Source organism: Gouania willdenowi, chromosome 4, assembly GCF_900634775.1.
Source record: "Gouania willdenowi chromosome 4, fGouWil2.1, whole genome shotgun sequence".
Lineage (NCBI taxonomy): Eukaryota > Metazoa > Chordata > Actinopteri > Blenniiformes > Gobiesocidae > Gouania > Gouania willdenowi.
Window position 1 is genome coordinate 6,260,533 of NC_041047.1, and position 19,270 is coordinate 6,279,802.

At 43.0% G+C, this 19,270-nt stretch overlaps 1 long non-coding RNA gene across 1 annotated transcript in view; it reads left to right on the forward strand.

The window, feature by feature from the left end:
- The window catches only part of LOC114461836 (uncharacterized), a 168,590-nt gene that overhangs the window by 18,464 nt on the left and 130,856 nt on the right, over positions 1 to 19,270 (forward strand). The window contains exon 4 of the long non-coding RNA XR_003673876.1: positions 16,198 to 16,348. This is a non-coding gene — a long non-coding RNA (uncharacterized LOC114461836). The remainder of the gene's footprint in view (positions 1 to 16,197; positions 16,349 to 19,270) is intronic.

The following is a 19,270-nucleotide window of genomic DNA, read 5'->3' on the forward strand; positions in this document are numbered from 1 at the left end:
TTTCTATCTCCCTTTTGCTCCGCGGTCCAAACTGAAACCATGTGTTGTTGTTCAGCTGCTGCTTCAAAACTACAATCAAAATAAAGGTGAAAACAGTTCTCGTGTGGTGTTCTGTGTTATAGCCGACAATAAAAGGTTTGTTGTGTGTTTTTCCTGATAGACATGATGCGTCATGTTCGTCACGTCCAATCAGAGCCTTCCCAACACCCAGACCTAAAGCAGAATAAACCTTTTTTTCTATGTAAACATGAAGCAGGACACTTTAATTCCGAATTATTTAATTCGGAATAAATAATTCCGAATTAAAAAACATCATGCAACAGTAGCCAATCAAACAATGGCACACCTATACAGTACCTACTGAATTGTGGTGGAAAATGAGAGAGTACAACCGGTGGATGCTGGCCGGATGCCATCTGACACACATGGGCTACGTTTACACTGCAAGCCTTAATGCTGAGTTCTTTTTTTGTTTGGCAGTTCACATTACCATTTAAAATGTGACCTGTATCAGATTCCAGTGTGAACTCTGAACTAACCCACATGCACAAAAAACACGCACAAAAAGCACGCTGTTGCACAAACATAAACATGGAGGAAGTTAGCATTTTCAAGTTTTTGCTCAGTGGGAACCGTAGAATGAATGATCAGGTACAGAGGAGGACGAGGATAAAGAATAAGAGCCAAATTGTTTGTTTTGGCTTTTTGCGGTGCTGACATGCTTTTAAACACCGACCAGTTATGGTATGAACCTTCACCCCAAATACTTCATAGTTCCAAGACCTTGCTGCCCCTCCATTGACTTGCTCCATCATTGCTATCATTCGTTTTTGCAAGAATGATCCCGTGTGTTGATGAAAAGTCAACGTATAAAACGTGCATTGAAACATTTGGCCGTTCACACTGAGGTCGCATTGAAAAACAATCAGATCTGTATCTGTTTCAGGACCACATATGAAAGTGGTCTAAATCAGATATGGGCCAGATTTGAATGTTCACATGCTTCTAAAAATCTGACCTGATCACTTGACCCCCCTAAAAAATCATATTCGGGCTACTTTTGCCAGCAGTGCGGCACACACCCAGTCACTCTTCAAAAACTCCTATTAAATATAAAGATGCGGCGATATTTTTTTTTTTTTTTTTTTTTTTTTTCACCTTGTTTGCACATGCTGTTGAAGGTTAACACTACAAGAAGTGCAATCTTTTAACAGCAATGCATATTTTATTATTGCAATTAAATAAATGAATTTATTTCATTGCATAATTGTGACCATCACCAGCCCTCCCTAGGGAAGGGTAAATACTTTATTAAAGGGAGGATGTAAAAGAGAGAGGGCAGTGTTACACCAGGGTGAGGGGGGTGGGGGGGGGGGAGTTAACAGGGAGGAGGGATACAAGATAGGAAAACGAATGGGTGGGGAATAATCAATAAGTTTCAAGTGATGTGATGTGAAGTTGTGGTTGTGTATATTGTGCTTATTGTTGTGTTATCAAGCCAGTCTGGTGACCAGTGTGCGGCTTAGGAATAATGATGGTGGCTGTGAGCAGAGGAGGAAGTGAGTGGAAGTTACATAAAACAGGTATTTGGGAACAACGTGTCTATGGTTGAGACCAGTATGAGTGTTATCCCACAGCCCGAGGCCAGTGCGTCCATGACAAATGTGATTCCAAGAGCCGCTACTGCAAAACCCATAAGCCGCCCCCGGGCCCGAAGAAGCAGTCGGGCCAGCAGAAAGAGCGAGAGATCTAGGGGCCCCCGGCGACCACCCCACGGCCAAGTAGCCCCCCGAACGCCCCCAAGGTCCCAAGCCGAGAGGCTGCCATTGCCCCCCCCATACACACCCGAAAAGCCCCCAAGGAGCCAAGGACCCAGCGCACCACGCCACCGACTCCAACCCCCAACCCCCAGGCCCCCCAGCCCCCCACCCCCCCACCACCACCCACACCCCCGCGCCCAGCCCCACCAGGGGGGGGCCCAGAGAGCCCCCCGCCCGAGACCCCAGCGGAGGAGCCAAAGCCCACGCCCAGCAGACGACCAGAGCCACGCCGAACGGGCAGCCGGCGGGCCCCCGCCGGTGAGCCCAGAGCCAGCAAGGACCCGACCCCAGGCCAGGAGGACCCGGAATGGATGCAGCACCAGGAGCAGCCCGCCCAGGGCGAACGACCACACCCCAAGCCGCATAAGGCACCAGGGGGCCGCTGGGAGTCCCCCCGCCGGTCCCCAGGCACCCCAACCTAGCCCCCCCGGGCGCCCCAGATGCTGATGCCGCCCGCGCCACGAGCTTCAGTTCTTTAAAGCCAGGGCCCCCTCCAGAGGCCAAGCCAGACCGCCCCGCCGGGATGTGGCCCCCTAATTTAACCCCGACACTCTGCCTCACGGGGGACCGCCCAAGCAGGGGCCGCACCAGAAGGTATGCAAGGGCGCGGCACGCGCCACCCGCCCCAGAAGACCCCCGCCAGGACCGGCCCGGCCAGCCGGCCAAGCACCCCGGGCCCCAGGAGCACCCCCAGGGACCAGGACCCCCCAAGGGCAAGCCCCCGGGCCAAGCCCCCCGGGACGCGCCCCCTACCCCAGCCCAGGTCCCGGCCACAGCCCAGCAGGACCGCACAGCCCCAGACGGCACAAGGCCAGCAGCCCAGGGCCCGCCGCCCCCCGGACAGCGCAAGTCACAGGGCAGCGCCCCCCGCCGGCCCGCGAGCAACCGGCGACCCCCACCGCGGGGACGGAGGCACCCCAACGGCACACATCCAGCGCGGGACAGCAGCCCCCAGCCAAAGATGCCCCGGACCCACCCACCAGTCCGCAGATGGCAGGACATACCCACCAGGCGGCCGAAAGCAACCTCAACCATCGGAACAGCTAACGCCGCCCCCCCAGTAAACAGCATCATCCCGAGGCGCCAAACAACCCTGCCCCAACCCCGGTGAGGACACCAGCACCCCCCCAGCACACCCACCCCCCAAACCGGCGAGGCAGGCCGCCCCGGGCCCGCACACCGCGGGGCCCGCCCCCAAGGCCACCAGGAGACAAAGCAAGCACCAAGCCACACCCAAGGGGGAGAGGCACCCCCGCGCCCCACCCGGCCGACACAGCCCGGAAAGACCCCGCAAGGAGAGACCCCGGCAAAGCCCCCCCGAGACCCACCGCCACGCCCGACCGCACCATCTTGATGTGCTTTTACTCTATGCAGTGGCCCAGCCACCAACAGAGGGGCCAGGCCCCCACCGGAGAGGCCCAAATATGTGTACCAACCCACCACCCTGTTATGGTGCCTCTCCATTCCCCAATGGAGAGGCACTTCCCGATCCCCTGTGTGAATGTGTGTGTTTGGTGAATGTATGGGGTGTAATTAAAAGAAGGGGGATGGAGGGGAGCGGTGCTCCCCCTCCAGCCTCTGTGGATTTATGTGTATGTGGTGTAATAGGCCGGAGGGTGTAAATGATGATACACCCTCCGGGGGGTGACATGTTGAGATGCGATTAAAATTGGAGGGATTAGTAGGGCAACTAGAGGTGGGAGGGCCGCCCCCATGCCACTACATAGTAACACAGGTGGCGGCCCCCTCCACCCCCAGCCCCACCATCCAGCCCCCCAAGGGTTGGGTATTGGTGTGTGGTGCATTTTCTGAGTGAGCCAGACCAGCTGGGAGTGGGGTGAAGTGAACATGTAGGAGGCCTGTCCAGTGTGAGCCGGGCCCGTCCGCGTGGCGGGCCACGCGAGAGGGTAGATGGCGCAGACGGGCAAGTGGCACTGCGGGCCCCGGAACAGCACAGCCGGAGACCCCCCCCCCACGGCACCCCCCCAGACCGCGCCGGCCCCGCGGAGCACGGCGACACCCCCCACCCCCGGGCACAGCCAGGCACCAACAACATCCCCCGGCGCCCCAGGGGGCGACCCCCGCCGCCCGCCGGCCCGGAGCAACGCCACCCCGCCACCAAGGGGAGCGGCCGAGCAGGGGGGAGGCCCATGCCCGCACCAGGGCCAGCACAGGCCCACCCGGCGCCACGATACAACACTCTCCACCGGGAGGCGGCCCCGGCCCCCCCGACGAGAGAGGACGCCATCCACCGCCAAGCAGGGCCATCCCGCCAGCCACGGACCGGCAAGCCAGAGTACCGAAGCACCCCCAGCCCGGAACCGCCCCCCCCCCACCAACGGCGCCAATAGAGCCCCCCCCCCCCCACGGAGGCAATCCCCGACGACCCACGCACCGGCACGAGACACCCCCCCGACGCCAGCACACCCCGAACAACAGCGGGCCCAAGGCCACCAGCCCCGCCCCGCCCAAGGCTGCGCAGCTGATGCGGCGATATTAAAATGTCACAGTGATAGAGGTGCTAGCCTCCTTTTTGCTGCCATGTGTAGACATTATCATATGGTTTTTTTATTATGATTTGATTTATTTATTTTTGAACATGTAAAAACAAAAACAATACATATGAAATAAAAGGAATGTCACAAAACGTTAAAAAAAGTACATTCCCAAAACAAGTCATAAAAAACGAGGTAAGAAGATTTGTCTCATTAAAGATTGTCTCATTTCACTTGTGAACTGGCAGTCTTCGTCAGAGGCGTCTGCTGATCACTTTTCCTTTGAAGATTCCTTTGAAGTTTCCTTTGATGTTTCCTTTGTAGTTTCCTTTGAAGTTTCCTTTGAAGTTTCCTTGACTTCCAGCAAGATTTTTTTTTTGTCTTCTTTTTAATTAACATATTATTCAAAAAGAAGACATAATAATCTTGTTGCAATTATGATGCGGATGTCAAGGAAACTTCAAAGGAAACATCAAAGCGATCAGCAGATGCCTCTGACAAAGACTGGCAGTTGACAGTCAAAACATGTCAGGAGATCAAAGTGGATTTCCTGAAGAACCATTGTCTGAATAAATGAAACCTTAACATAATGTAAATAAGTTGCGTTGATGGATTTCAATGCTTGCACTATGTAGGATTATAGTTATTTAAAAGCACAATAATACATTGGCAGGTCACAAGAGAATCTTTTTAACATACAATCTGTTGTGAAGCAAAAACTAGACATTTTGCATTTATTGAAGCAATCTGAATTAAACTGCCAAGGTTGAACTGCCTACTGTATTTTTAACGTGCATAATCAAGACAATTGTGTAAAAGCATTTCAAGGATTTCCTTCAACCTTCACATGGTTTTTGTTGAGAAAGTTCTGGATCAAGGTGCAGAGGTAGTTAATGGTATTTATGGAGCCTATATAGATATGTATACTGCTTGTCGCCTCAGAGAAAAGAAGAGATGAGGGTGAAATCTATTGAAGTGGTTCTATAAAATAGACTTTGTTCAGGTAGTCACTTTGTTTTCATGCTGATAATATTCATTTAAGGAGGGAGATCTCTCCCTCTTTTCTTCTCTGCTCCTCTTCCTCATGCAGGTTTAGCTCCTAGCCGCGGGATTAGCCTCCAGAGAAAATGTGGGGTAAAATTAGCCTCTGGCTATCCTTGCTGGCCCGCGACTATTGATTTTCTGCCAGAGATGGAGGAAAAATGCTGCCGCTTAATGTTCTTTTAATACCACTACAGAGAAAGAGAGCTTTTTATTCACTTGGTTTTTGTTTTGCTTCCTTTTTTCTAGCATTGAATGATCAAAACCTGGGTTTTATTTTCTGATTTCTTCTAAAAGAGTGATTAGAAAAATCAACTCTGTCAAAAAATGAGTCTCTTAGGACTCTTACTCACCAGAAAACATATGGTCACTTTAAGCTAAACGTTAGCTTAACCTGACGTCAGAAATGTTTTTGACAGTAACGATCATCAACATTAAAACAATTCTTTTAGAATTTCCTCCTCAGCTCTAACAATGGCCAAAGAAGAGAAGTGGAGTCATGTATCTTATGTACGTTGCTTACCTGGGAAACACGTGACCCTTTAAGGCAGGGATGTCAAACTCATTTTAGTTTAAGGGCCTCATACGATCCAGTTTGACCTCACGTGGGCTGGGCCAAAAACGTTGTTTTATGTTTTTGTGAAGGAAAAAGCACAAATTTAAACAAAATCGTGAATGTTGAGCAATTGGTCAAAATTTCTTGACTTTACAACTAATTTTCTGGAAATGTGTAATGCAAATTTGCCAGAATTCTCTGGAATAATTTGCAAGATTTTCCTAGGTTTTTGAAAATAATTGTAATTTAATATTGCTGTAAATAATGTAGTACTGCAACCTCCATCGTGTTTTATCTACAACTTATATGATACTTTACATTTTTTACTTGAAAAAACATCTTCCCGTGGTGCGGACTAGATGCTCTGGAGGTTCGAACTTGGCCCGCGGGCCTTGAGTTTGACATATGTACTTTAAGGAATAAAATCTTTACAATGTTCAGACTTAATGGATGCTTTTGGCAGCACCAGAGATCCTAGTTAGGCTTTATTTTATTTTATTTTATTTTATTTTACAAATGTGTCACATGACTTGCTGTTTGTCTGATGAGGGTTTTGTTCAAAGATAATACTGTATCTATTCACCAAGTGTTGTTGAGCCACTAATAAGGAAGGTAAGCTGTATTTAAGCTTTGTGTACAACACCTTTTCCCATTCATTTCTCATTAGTCTATTTTTAGTCTGGAGTAGACGAGGCTATTGTTACAAGAATGAAATTCACTGATTTAAGGCGCAAACACAAATTCAAACTATTGTAATTAAATGTGTTGCTAAGCCTCTCTGGTTGTATTCATGGCATTGAAAGGAGATTCACTGAATGGACTAATACATCCATGCTTCTAAATTGTAAATGATGGTGTGGATACGGGGACAAATTGGTTGCTTTGCAGTATTAGTGTCTGTTTACAATGTTGCTTTCTTTAGCATAAATTGCATTTTTACACCAACAGAGACAGAAGTGTATTCATGTGATGAAACATTTTGTCATCTGCCTGTTCAATGTGATTAATAGTTGCATTTGCTGTAATTGAATTTGGGAATAAAGTTTTAACCTTAATGTTTTCTACATTCGCACATAAACGTTTCATTAAATCAGTGGTTCCCAAACTTTTCACAGTCCTGTACCCCTTCAGACATTTAGCCTGACGCCATGTACCCTGGACTACTGCACACTTTAAAAAAACATCATAATGTAATGTCAGATACAATGTAGCCCTATAGTGAAATTTGTCACTGAATTGTACCTATTATACCTGTTGAGGAATAATATATAATATAATAATCTATAAGCACACAAGAAAACATCTTATTCAGAATTATTACTTGTTTGCTTTATATCATTAATTATCCGACTGGCATTTCTTTTTTCTTTTTTTTTTGTAAAAAGAAATCTACCAAACATTTGTTGATTGAACTTATATCAGTAATACAACATGTTCATCACCCTGAAACTGTGAAATACAGCTCGCTATAACTTTAATGAGAAAGGTGAGGTTTAGAGAATGAACAGAACTGTCTGATGTTGTGTAATTTGTGGCAATGCATGGAGGCTCCTGACTACTGGTTGATTTATGTTCTAGTTTCCACTGTTGTCATGCTTTTTTTATTCATGTATCCCCTATGACAGACATAGGCAACTGGCAGCCGCTTTAATTTTATTCGGCCCCAAAAGTAAACGTACAAAATGACAGAGAAATACACAAAACAAGAGCAAGAATACTGTACATTAAAAAAGAATTACAACATTGCAAGAAATTACAGTCAAAGACAAGATGAAAACCCAGAAAATACTCGAAAAACACACAAAACTACTCCAAAAATGAACAAAACGACAACAGTAATACCGGTACACAAAATTACTCCAAAAATTATACAAAATTACAGAAAATGACAACAAAAGTACACAAAAAGATAAGAAAAACACAAAAAATGACTCTGAAAACCCACAGTACTGACAAACAAGCAAAACTACAACAGAAATACACAAAAAATACACAAAATGACACAAACACACAATATGACTCAAAAAACATATATTTTACAGGAAAAATACACTAAAGGAAACACACAACATGCCTCACAACAAGCAAGACAACAACAAACATATACAGAATGACAGAAAAACACACAATTATTATAAAAACTTTTTGTTCTCTCCTGTATTAATGCTCAGATCTCTCATTATTTTAAATGCTAACGTGAATGTTGATCATGTGACCCTTTGATCAAACAAACAGGTTTTTTTCGGCCCCGCTGTGATGAAAGTTGCCAACCTCTGACCTACGACAATTTGCGTACCACTTGGGGGCAGAGGTGAAAGTAATGGATTACAAGTACTCACATTACTGTAATTGAGTTGCTTTTATGGGTTTGAGTATATTTCTAATTTTATTTTACTTGTACTTCAGTACGTTTTAGAAAAGTAAAGTAATTTTTTTACAATTCTACACCTAACCGTTATTGAGTAAATTATACATTTTTGTGATTATATTTTGACAAACCTGTTATTTTATACAGATGTCTTTGTGGAAAATAAATTAAATTTCCAAGTGTGCAAGATTTGGTGTCTTTCTTTTTAAGTTTCTTCATGAGATGTTTACTGTATGTTAGGGAACCGTGGCAAGATTTATTACCACAAAAAAACTTTTACTTTGAATGCTATTTAATTGAGCTACTTTTTGCTTGCATTTGAGTATTTTATGTATGACTTACTGTACTTGTGCTTGAGTACAATTTCAATCAAGTGAAGGTACTTCTACTTGAGTAGGATATATCAGTATTCTTTACACCTCTGCCTGGGGGTGCCCGTACCCCAATTTATGAACATGGGCATTAAGACAGAATGAAGATTCAGAAGCTAGACTCTATTCTCGGTTTTCCACTCGTATACCTTGGGATTATCTCGGCTCTTTCTCCAACCCTTCTTTTCCATCGTTACACCCCTCCCTACACCCCTCCCTCCTTCGTCGCCTTCAGTTGTGTCATCTTGTTCGTACACCACCCCACCTATCTGTTCGGCTACGTCTCCAAGATGCTGTAATTTCCTTGGCCTGGCTTGATGTTTATTGTGAGGCTGAAATTGAAAATGGGCTGTAATGGAGCGAGCTTGGCAGCCCCGGGACCAATTCACAATCTAAATGACTTGCTTCTTTTCAATGGCATCGACTGGAGGACTCTTTGTGCTGCCTCGTACTTAATCAACCTCCGGTGTGACCCCCGGCTCTTGGGGGCCGTTGTTGGATTAATGATAAAATCATTGGTTCAAACAATTATTCGACCTGAAATGGCTGGCCATATTATTCTGAAAATTAAAGAATGTGAAATTAATTTTTTTTTGCACCGCGTTGTAGCTGCGCCACTTATGGCTGAACTCTGCCCCCTCAACTCTTGATTTCTCATGAAAGAGTGCTTTGACTTTATCTGGTTTATGTGGTTGTGCCGTTTAAAATGAGCTCTTTCTGCCTGCGTTGTTGTAAGTAGATTCCTAAGTGTCAGAGGAGCAAGGTTTCTGTGTCTCGCTCAAACTTTCTTTCATTTCTGCTTATGTGTAATCCCACTTCAAGTACAGGATTTGACCAATATAAGTAAACAATATAAATGAAAAGAAAAAAAACATCTTTTCTTGTTTTTTTTAAACATTAAAGTCAATGAACGTGATCGTCTTTAGCTGGAGTTCATCTTCTCTTCTCGGCTTTAATTTAATTTACTGTATTTCTGTTATGCTTCTTTGATATGAATATTGTAAGAAATACTACAACTGTTCTCCAAGGCAAATACAGGTAGTCTATTAACACAAATGGTAGCAAGTTGAAAGAAAAATCCAGACAAAATGTGTGACACTCTTGCAGCTTGATTATAAATAAAGCAAACAAGCAAAGAAACAGGGACAAACAATAAATATTAAGTGACATGACATAGTTCAGTTCCAGATGTTTATGACGGACAGTTTTGGGACTGATGTGTTACCTTGTACGCTGTAACACCGCTGCATTTGGTGCTAGCTACTGGTACTAGAAGCACCACTAAAGCAGTAATATCTTATAAAAGCAACCTCACCCTAACCCAAAGCACCTCAGACAATCCTCCACAGTCAGCAGATCTCCGTCTAAACGTGCACATTTGGGATGTTAAGGAATGGGACAATCGCATCGTGCATGTACAACGAAGCTGGATAAGTATATCAGGGATATCTCAGTTAGCACGCTTCAACTAACCAAACATTTTCCGTCAAACAGCAGCTGTACTATAAAGCAGGATATCAACACATGCAACTAAGACAGGTGATTTGAGCCTGGCTAAGTGTGCTCTTCAGTAGAGGGGGTGGAGAATGCAGCGTCAGACCAATCACAAACGAGGAGAAACCATGCAGATTTATGTCATAATTGAGGAATAATTCTATAAAGGTATGAATATTTACAATCAGTAATTCATAGCAAAAACAACACTGTTGGTGTAGCAAAAGCAGGAAGGAAGGAATGCAGAAATTGATCACTAATACCTAATTTAGTGAGATTATACAATGTTAATTCATCTGAGAAAACAGACACTTTGACTGTGTTTGTGACTGATGCTGTGTTCATACAGCTCAGCCTACATCATAAGGTGGACAATATGAGTATTTTATACATCCTGTATTATCTTACAGGTCTGAGGCTGTCTGACTTTCATACCCCCTCATATCCGAGCCAAAATAAAACCTATTTCCGACCAGGTTAGGTGTTCAGCCTAAGTTACCATGGTGATTTTTCCCCGTAACAAGTTAACCAGCGTTGTAGTACAGGACACATGGAATAAATACCAGAAGTTAGCAGCTTTGTAGTACAGGCCCATCAGGGATGTGCAACTGAACAACAATGTTACAGCAAAGTTTTTATTTTTGTTTTTTCTGAATTAATAAATACCTTTTCATTGGAATTTATTACTCATTCTCTCTCTCTTGATATAAAACAAATAGAACCAAACCATGACTCACCTTTATTCAGTCAAGTGTGGAGTTTGATTCTGTAATTTTCCATCTTTGGTAAAGTATGGAAAATGTAGACTACTGAATGGATAAAATATATTACACATAAAATGATCAATATCTAACTATAGAAATGGATTAATCTGCTTTTTTTTTTTTTAGCACTTGCTAGCACAGCTAACATGTTTGTGTGAGAGCACACAGTGACTGATTTGTGCAGATTGACAAATTGAATTCTCGCACTGATGTGGTTTAGTTTCACTGCTGATTTAAACAGGTGATGTCCACACACTGTTTGTGAGCGAGGTTTTCAAAATGCTTTGACAGAACTCATTATGGGCAGATGTTAATTATTTGTCCACTGGCTCAGAAAGCCCAAACATAAAGGCAGGTTGGCTAAATACTAATAATAATAATAGAATACTAAACGTAGACTTTTTGTGAAATTGTTTGACTTTGGCAATGTGAGTCAAATGCAGGAGGAAAAGTATGAGCTACATTACATACTGAAGCTAAATTATTTGATGACATGATAATATATACCTGTGGCTCAAATATCTCTGGGACAGACAGAGATATCTCTTTTTTGCAACATATTTCGGGTTATTCACGATAAAGTTTCAGACACATTTTCCTCTACATCATGTTTACTGTGAAAGAGCTGTTCCAAAACCTCAATAATAGTAAACCTTTTCCTAGAGGACATTTTCAAGAGAGAGAGAGAGTTCAGATTGCAACACACAGACAGACACGTTTTACACAGCTAAAATAGCTTGGGGTTAGTTTGACCCCAGAAGAGTCAACTATTGTTTTTTGAATGATTGAATGAGGTGAAATTGACCCCAAGGATAATAGGAGGGTTAAGACACTTCAACTCTGCTCCATAAAACTGTTTAAGTTTGCCTCTGCCCAGCTGCTAAGTGATTTGCAAAGTGTCTTCTACCTTCTATCTCCTTCCATCTGTCAGGTTGTCATAAAACGTTCTTTGTTGCATTTCCACTAAAGAATAATCATGAAGCTCAAAAACCGTACGAATAATTCTGGAAGATGGATTATGGATCACCTGCCCGTCTGCAACTAAACACTGATGAGCCCTGCTGTGCACTCCAATCGGTCAAACACCACTTGATTACCGAGTGTGTAATTATCATCATCATCGTCATCATCATCAGGCTGCTCCTGTCTTTAAGTCTGAGACAATGGACTCTCTTTAAAGGCTCTTATTGAACCTGAGCACACTTGCCTCAGTCCACTCCTCAGCCGCCTGCAGTGTGGCGAGGTAATTACCCAGGGATTGATTCCTCGAACAGAGACCATTTCTTCACCTCCTGCAGAATCACTAAGAGGCTTATAATAAGCTATGCTCACCTCCATAGCTTCCTAGCTAATGTCTCGGCCAGCTATAGCTTCTATTGACTTGTTGATGGAGATGCTGGAGCGATGGGAGGAGTGAGGCTTCACACCTGAAATGATAGACGTGTGTATATAAATGTGAAGATTTCTCTTGAAAGCATTGATTTGAAGGTTTTTGTACTTAAAATAATCCTGAAGCTCTGTGACCTTTGAGAACAAACTTCTTATCCAGGTGACTTTGAGGAGAAAAGTGAAGAATTGGCCTGGATTCTATAGCATGTGAAGACACAATGGATGGAGCCTGTTATGTTTGTCAACTTTCAGGGTATCAGAAGTCACTCCTGTGAGCAGAAAGTTTGGCTCGTTACGCTCCTGGAAACAAAACGGCCTTCATGGCTTTGCTGATTATTATTCCGGAGATGCAGCCGTTTGTTTTTATCCCAAACTGCCAGTCTGGAGCGGAGCATGAAGGGGGCAGAGAGCCAGAGAGAACACAGACGTCCTTTCAGTCCGTGGAGGCACACTGGGACACTGGCAGTAGATGGATGCTTAGTGTGTGTTAGTGTGTGTGTGCGCTAACATCAACTCCTGGGTCGGCTACTTCCTGAAAACAGGTGAAAAACTAATAAAGAAATAGGATGTGTCAGGGCGACACAGAACATTAGCTTCTGCTTTCTGCCTTTTTCAAATCAAGTTGTGGATTTTATTAATAAACTTTCCTACCTGCTTTTGGAAAGTAAAATATCTGTGGCTTATTTTTGCAATTGATCTACACATTTAATTTGAAGGGAAAAGCAGTTGTTGGAGCTGGTGAGGCTCACGATAGCAACTCTATGTAAAAATGTAAATCTCTTTTTGATGAATTGTTTATCCCGGCCTGCTCTTCCTCCTTCCTCTCTCACCTAAAACACCTGACTTAAATTAGCAATCAAATCGAGCAGTAGGAGGAAGACCTCTCCCTGCTCCACATTTGTTATATTTAGTTTGGACTAAACTAGAGTTTAGTTTTGTTGGACGCTGTGTGTGACGGCCCTGCTGTATGTGGGGCTGGCCCAGTGTCCTCATTTCTTTGGTGCAGGTTATCCAGGGTTCCCAGTCCTTTTGTTTCTGAGTTAATGATGTTTCCGTTGCCACTTTTTAAGACCTTTGCTGTGATGAACACTTAGGCAGTGTTCGAAATCACATACTAACGTACTACTCATTCAAAATGAGTATGTAGTGCATTCACATTAGATAGTATGGAAAGAAGAGTAGGCGAGAAATACACAGATGTATACTATATGGGAACATTTTGGAAGTATGCACGGTGGGCACACTAGTCATACTCAACCGCCCCATGATGCATTGTGAATGGAATGTTAAATCATCCTGGGATAGGCTTCAAGCTAAAAATCAAACAACCCCTTTTCAAAATAAAAGCATCTCTTCTTGTCTTATATTAGTTTTTTTTAACACTTAACTGGAAGTTTTGTCAGTAGCACAATGGAGGATCTCTGAAAATCTCCAAATAACCACATGTTGATATTCTCACTTAAAATGTTGTCAGAACTTTCAAAGGTGGAGAATCAACAGAGACATTTTAGCCGTAGTGTGATTCAGGGTTTTGTTGTTGTAGGTTTGAAACTTGGGAAACAGTGACGTGCCATCAGGGTAGGCAAGGTAGGCAGTGCCTACCCAAGGGTGGTTTGATATTTTGATTATTTGTTTTAATTATAATATAATTATAAATTATAGGTACTACAGTACCTATAAGTTTGAAAGTGTCAGAATTTTGTGCGTTTCATAGCCCAAATTACTAAACAGCGTTATTTCCTGGAACAGCTACACAGTCTCACTCCGCTGTAAGGCAGAGGGAGGCCACGCCTCCTCCCAAAGGCACGTTGCTCCTCTGCCTCCTTTCCCATTGCGTGTTTTTACGTGTTTGCGCATGCGCAGTCAGGTCCCCAAAGGCAGCTTTCTACGCTGCCTTTGGACGTAACCGTGCTATGTTAATGCTATACATAAGTTCACAGTACATTAGTGAATTGATATCACGTGACCGCTGCTCCAACGTTCTCTAGCTAATGGGCGGGATAACACTACAGTCAGGATGACAGCGCTAGAGATGATAAAGAAGCTTTTTTTTGAGGAAAAACGACAGCTTTTAAAAGATGGAGACCAACACCTGAGTTACCAGACCTTCAGCAAAGGTAAGGTCAGAACATGTTTCATACTTTTCACAGTGAATGGAACAAAAGGAAGGATTGATTTTGTGGATGCTCCTCACTGAGGCTGTTCTGAGTTGTTGTCATTTTCTCCGTGTTTCTGTGTTTCCAACACAAACAATGGATGTGCTGCCATGTCATGAGGTATATCTTGTTGGGAGAGTATGGAGGCTATGTTGAATAATTGTTATATAATGGTGTTTTATGATGTTGATTTTGTTAGATGGATAAATGCTTGTTCGTGTGGATCTTGTTGGGTTTTTTCTTTCTTATTATGAATTTTATATTTTGATAAGCGCATTGAGATGACTTTGTTGGAAATTGCGCCAAACAAATAAAGTTGATTTGAATTGAATTAACACTTGCCAGCAGAAACATATAAAATTGTCATTAGTGGCCTCGATTTGCAACGTGCCTACCCAACCCTAGTGGTCACGGTTTGTCACTGTTGGGAAACTTGGAAGTATACTTCAGTGGGAATGGTCAACATCCTAATCCTATATCTATCTATCCTATCCTATATAGTAGACAGTATATACTCATTGAGTGTGTGGTGTGTAGTATGTTAGTATGCGATTTTGAAAAACTGTTAATCCATATTTCTTGTTTGGCGCCCATGCTGTGACCTCCTTCTTCTAACAAGCCCTGGACTTCAGTCCAAGACAGAGCTGTAACCGTCATGAATATAAGAATGTTAGTGCATGAAGCCACATGACAGGACCTTTAGTAGTTTTTCAGAAAAAAGTTTGAAGATGTTTTGTATATATCAGTGTGGTTCAACCAGTAATGTTGCCAAGTTAGCGACGTGTTGCTATATTCACCAGTTACTCTTTCGTGTCCAGTTGTAGAATCAGCATCTGAGCAGATCGCCTGTATTAAATAGATGGTGTGGCTGATATAAATCTTTCTAGGTTATGCAGATTAAAGAGAGAGTTTAAACAACACATGCATGCCTAGAAGTCCGTTTTGTGTCCAAGTGGGCAGCAATTATTACAATGGTACAGATTAAAATGAAACAAAAACAACAGAAAAGCCCCCTACGCTGCTGAAAATGCACCGTAGGGGGCAATATCACTCTGTAAGGGGTCAAAATTACAACGTCGGGGCCCCGACGCTCAACAGCACTGGTGAGAACCCTGCAGTGTTTTGGTGGTAAATGGTAAAATGGTAAATGGACTTGATTTTATATAGCGCTTTATAACCACACTGAAGCAGTCTCAAAGCGCTTTACATATCAGCTCATTCACTCAATCACTCTCACATTCACACACCAGTGGGACAGGACTGCCATGCAAGGCGCTAGTCGACCACTGGGGGCAACTTAGGGTTCAGTGTCTTGCCCAAGGACACTTCGACACATAGTCAGGTACTGGGATCGAACCCCCAACCTCTCAATCAGAAGACGACCCACTACCACCTGAGCCACGGTCGCCCCGGTAACCATATTAGAGGCATAAAGAACTGAGCTTCAAATCAATACACTCTTCTTTCATTGGTATATTTTTATGTATATGCCAAAAATATGCCATTCACTGACATATAAACTCAGGGTTGATGATTTACTGAAATATGAGAAAGTTTTCCCCGAAGAATAATTTTGCTAAGCTAGCATTTCATTAGTGTTCATTTGTTCATTTCAAAAGTTTTGGGTTTTTTTTGTTTTGTTGCATGTTTCATTATGTTTTATGTTATCACAGTTCATGTGGACTGAAGAGCAGGCAAAGTCAAATTAAAAACACATTTCTGTGCTCCTTTCTCTCCTTTTAGGATGTGGGATCTGGCATTGCTTTTACAACACATCCAAAAAGCTGAACCACTGCTGTGAAATGTGTGAATGCAAACGACGGACACGTCCATGCAATCTTTTTCAAAGATTACTCATTCCTGCCTCTGCTGCACATCCTCCATCCCCTGGAAGGTAAATAAACATTATTCATTCATTTTGTAGAAAGGTAAATCTTGCTGTTTGTGCGAGTGCGCCAATGAACATGAGCGAGCACAGGATGTAGTGTGAGACTTTTGTCGTCTTGGTTGGAGTTTGATTTAGTTACGTTGAGCATGCGTAGGAAGCTTTCACATTTCATTCCCTCGCCCGCCCCTTCAGACCAGGCCAAACATTCCCGTAATGAGCCGGTCCCTTGGGAAAGCTGTGTGGAACCAAGCGTGGATGTTACCTCTGGCATAGTTGGACACATTTTATTCACAATATCTATGAACGTGTGAGTTTATGAAATTATCTTTAATGTGTTCCTCTACATTTGTGGCACTTTCAGCCTCTACAATCACAAATACATGTTGAGGATTAATTAATGTTTACATGCAACGCTGCCACTTAACTGTTTTAGTAGTGGGTTGGAAATGCCCGGGTGTTATACTTGTTTCTGCGTATGCGTGTGTCTGTGCGTGCATGCGTGTGTGTGTGCGCGCATGTGCGTGTGCATGTGCATGTTTGTTGACATTTGGGCCTCCTAGTTTCTATGGCTGCACTGTCTGAGTCAGACTGAAGCATATTGTTCTAGATCAAGGAATGGGAACGAGGCCTTTGGCAACAGAAAAAAGATGGACACACACACACGCAAACACGCACACACACACGCATGCGCACGCACGCACAGTGACATTATCCTGCAAAAGTTCTCGTCCTCTTTCGGGTCGTGACCCAATTTTGATTTTCACAAATGTCCGGAGATCCCACAGACATTTTTTTCTATAATTAGTTTTCAATCATGTTTGTTTGAGTGTGTTAGCGTAGCCAAAGTGATTTTTAATTCATTTTCCAGTCAGAAGATACTTTTTAAAAAGTATGTTCTGCTGTTATATTTCATATTATACGTCTTTCTTCCCTGGTTTTAATGTTGTGTATAACCTACTGGGAATTACAAAAGCCAATAAAACAGGACGATAGGAGGATGTTTAAGAGTGAACTACGGGGGAAAAATGTGAGTTTAGGTGTTTTTTTTCTGCATGCAGCTGAGGCGGAGGACGTGTGATGAGATGAATGAAATTAAGGCTTTGATGACTGATGATGGGGTTGTTGATAAAGCCACTTCTTGTCCAAACTCGGACCAAGAGTTCCTGAATCTACAGGCATTGAATCGCTTCCCTCTCTGACACATTTCGATCATTTGATTACCAACGAAAGCAAAACAAACTCGATGGGGCTTCACTGCAAAGAAAAAAGCTGCTGAAAAATTACACGTCATCATCCCATGATGCTTTGGGGCAATTCACGATGGCAGATCACAGACTCTACTGTATAAAGCCCATCTTTAACACATTTTACTCTTGGGCTCAATCTGATCCCAAGGGATATTTGCCTCCAGAATATGATTTTTAGAAAATTGTCGACCAAGTTTTTGTGTCAGGCTCTTTGTTTATTTGTAAATAACCCCTTAATAATCAAACCTTGACCTGTTCTCTAGCGCCACCATCAGGACAAACTTTCAAATTAGAATTAATTTATCTTGAAAATCTTTCATCCAAATCTTTTCTAGTTTAGGGTGCACATTCATGACTCACATACTGCAATTGATGTTCATACACAAGGCAACTCAATGTGCTTTACATGATCAAACAATGCAACAGAAAACATTCAACAGCTTAAAAATCAATAAGAACATTAAAATAATCAGTAAAAAACATTTAAAATCATCAGTAAAAACATTTGAAATGATCAACAAACACATTACACCAACAACAACATGACCAAAAATCTCCCTTTCAATCATACGCAGTAGTTTGGTCACCCAATCATTCCTCTAATAAACATATGTATTTACTTGTTTTTATCTTCTTTTTGTAACAAATTTGTTTTTTTCCTTCTTTTTTTCAAATGTTTTTGGTCTTTTTATTTTTGGTTTCAGACTAAAAACAGCTAAAACAGCTTGGGGTCAAATTGACCTCAAAAGAACACCAATGCGTGCAATATGTGTTCAGCACATTGAAAAAATACCATGATAATTTTATGCTTAATCAATTGTACCCATCAAAGTAGGAAAAGTCATGAAATATGAAACAAAAGCGGGAAAAAAATGTCAACTACTATTTTTTGAATGGTAAACATGAGGTGAATTTGACCCCAAGGATAATTGGAGGGTTAAATAACAATAAAATGAATATAGTGCATAATTTATTATTATTATTAGAGTTTGTGGGAACTATTGTGTGTTTTCTATTCATTCCATGTTCCCCAAGCGCTCTGTGGGTTTTTGTCAGCGGTCGAATAATCCATTTTCATTTTTCACAACAAAATATTTAAAATAGCAAGGTGATGATAAACCAGGGTCAGAAGCTGATAAATAGAGATACAGTGGAGATAATGCTCATCATGTCCCACGGCTGAGGAAGTCAGTGGTAGATGGCCTTAGCAAAGGTCAGCTAGTGTGTGTGTGTGTGTGTGTGTGTGTGTGTGTGTGTGTGTCCGTGCTCTGGACACAGTGCTTCCTTTCTCCTCCCTGAACTGCAGGGATTTCTGGGCAAAGGCTGACTCAACTGGGTGTCCCAGACACTTCTCAGCAAACGCACACACTCACTTCCCTTCCAATAAACCATGACCACCGGCCACCATGGCAGAGCATTCAGCGTTGCCCAGGCTACCGCTGTGTTTTTTAATGGCAGCCCCGCTGACGTGCACCATCATCTGAGTGTTTGATTGGTGCCGAGGCGACCATGACGCATGGTGAACCGGCCGTTGTTAACACGGGCTAGGCCGGGGTCCGTAATGGTGGGAATGACTAATCAATGGCAATAAATACCAACTATTCTATAATGGTAAAAAAGCTTGACTGAGGTGACCCATTCAACAACTTTAGTTGTTCACACATGAAAAGGTTGAAAAGAT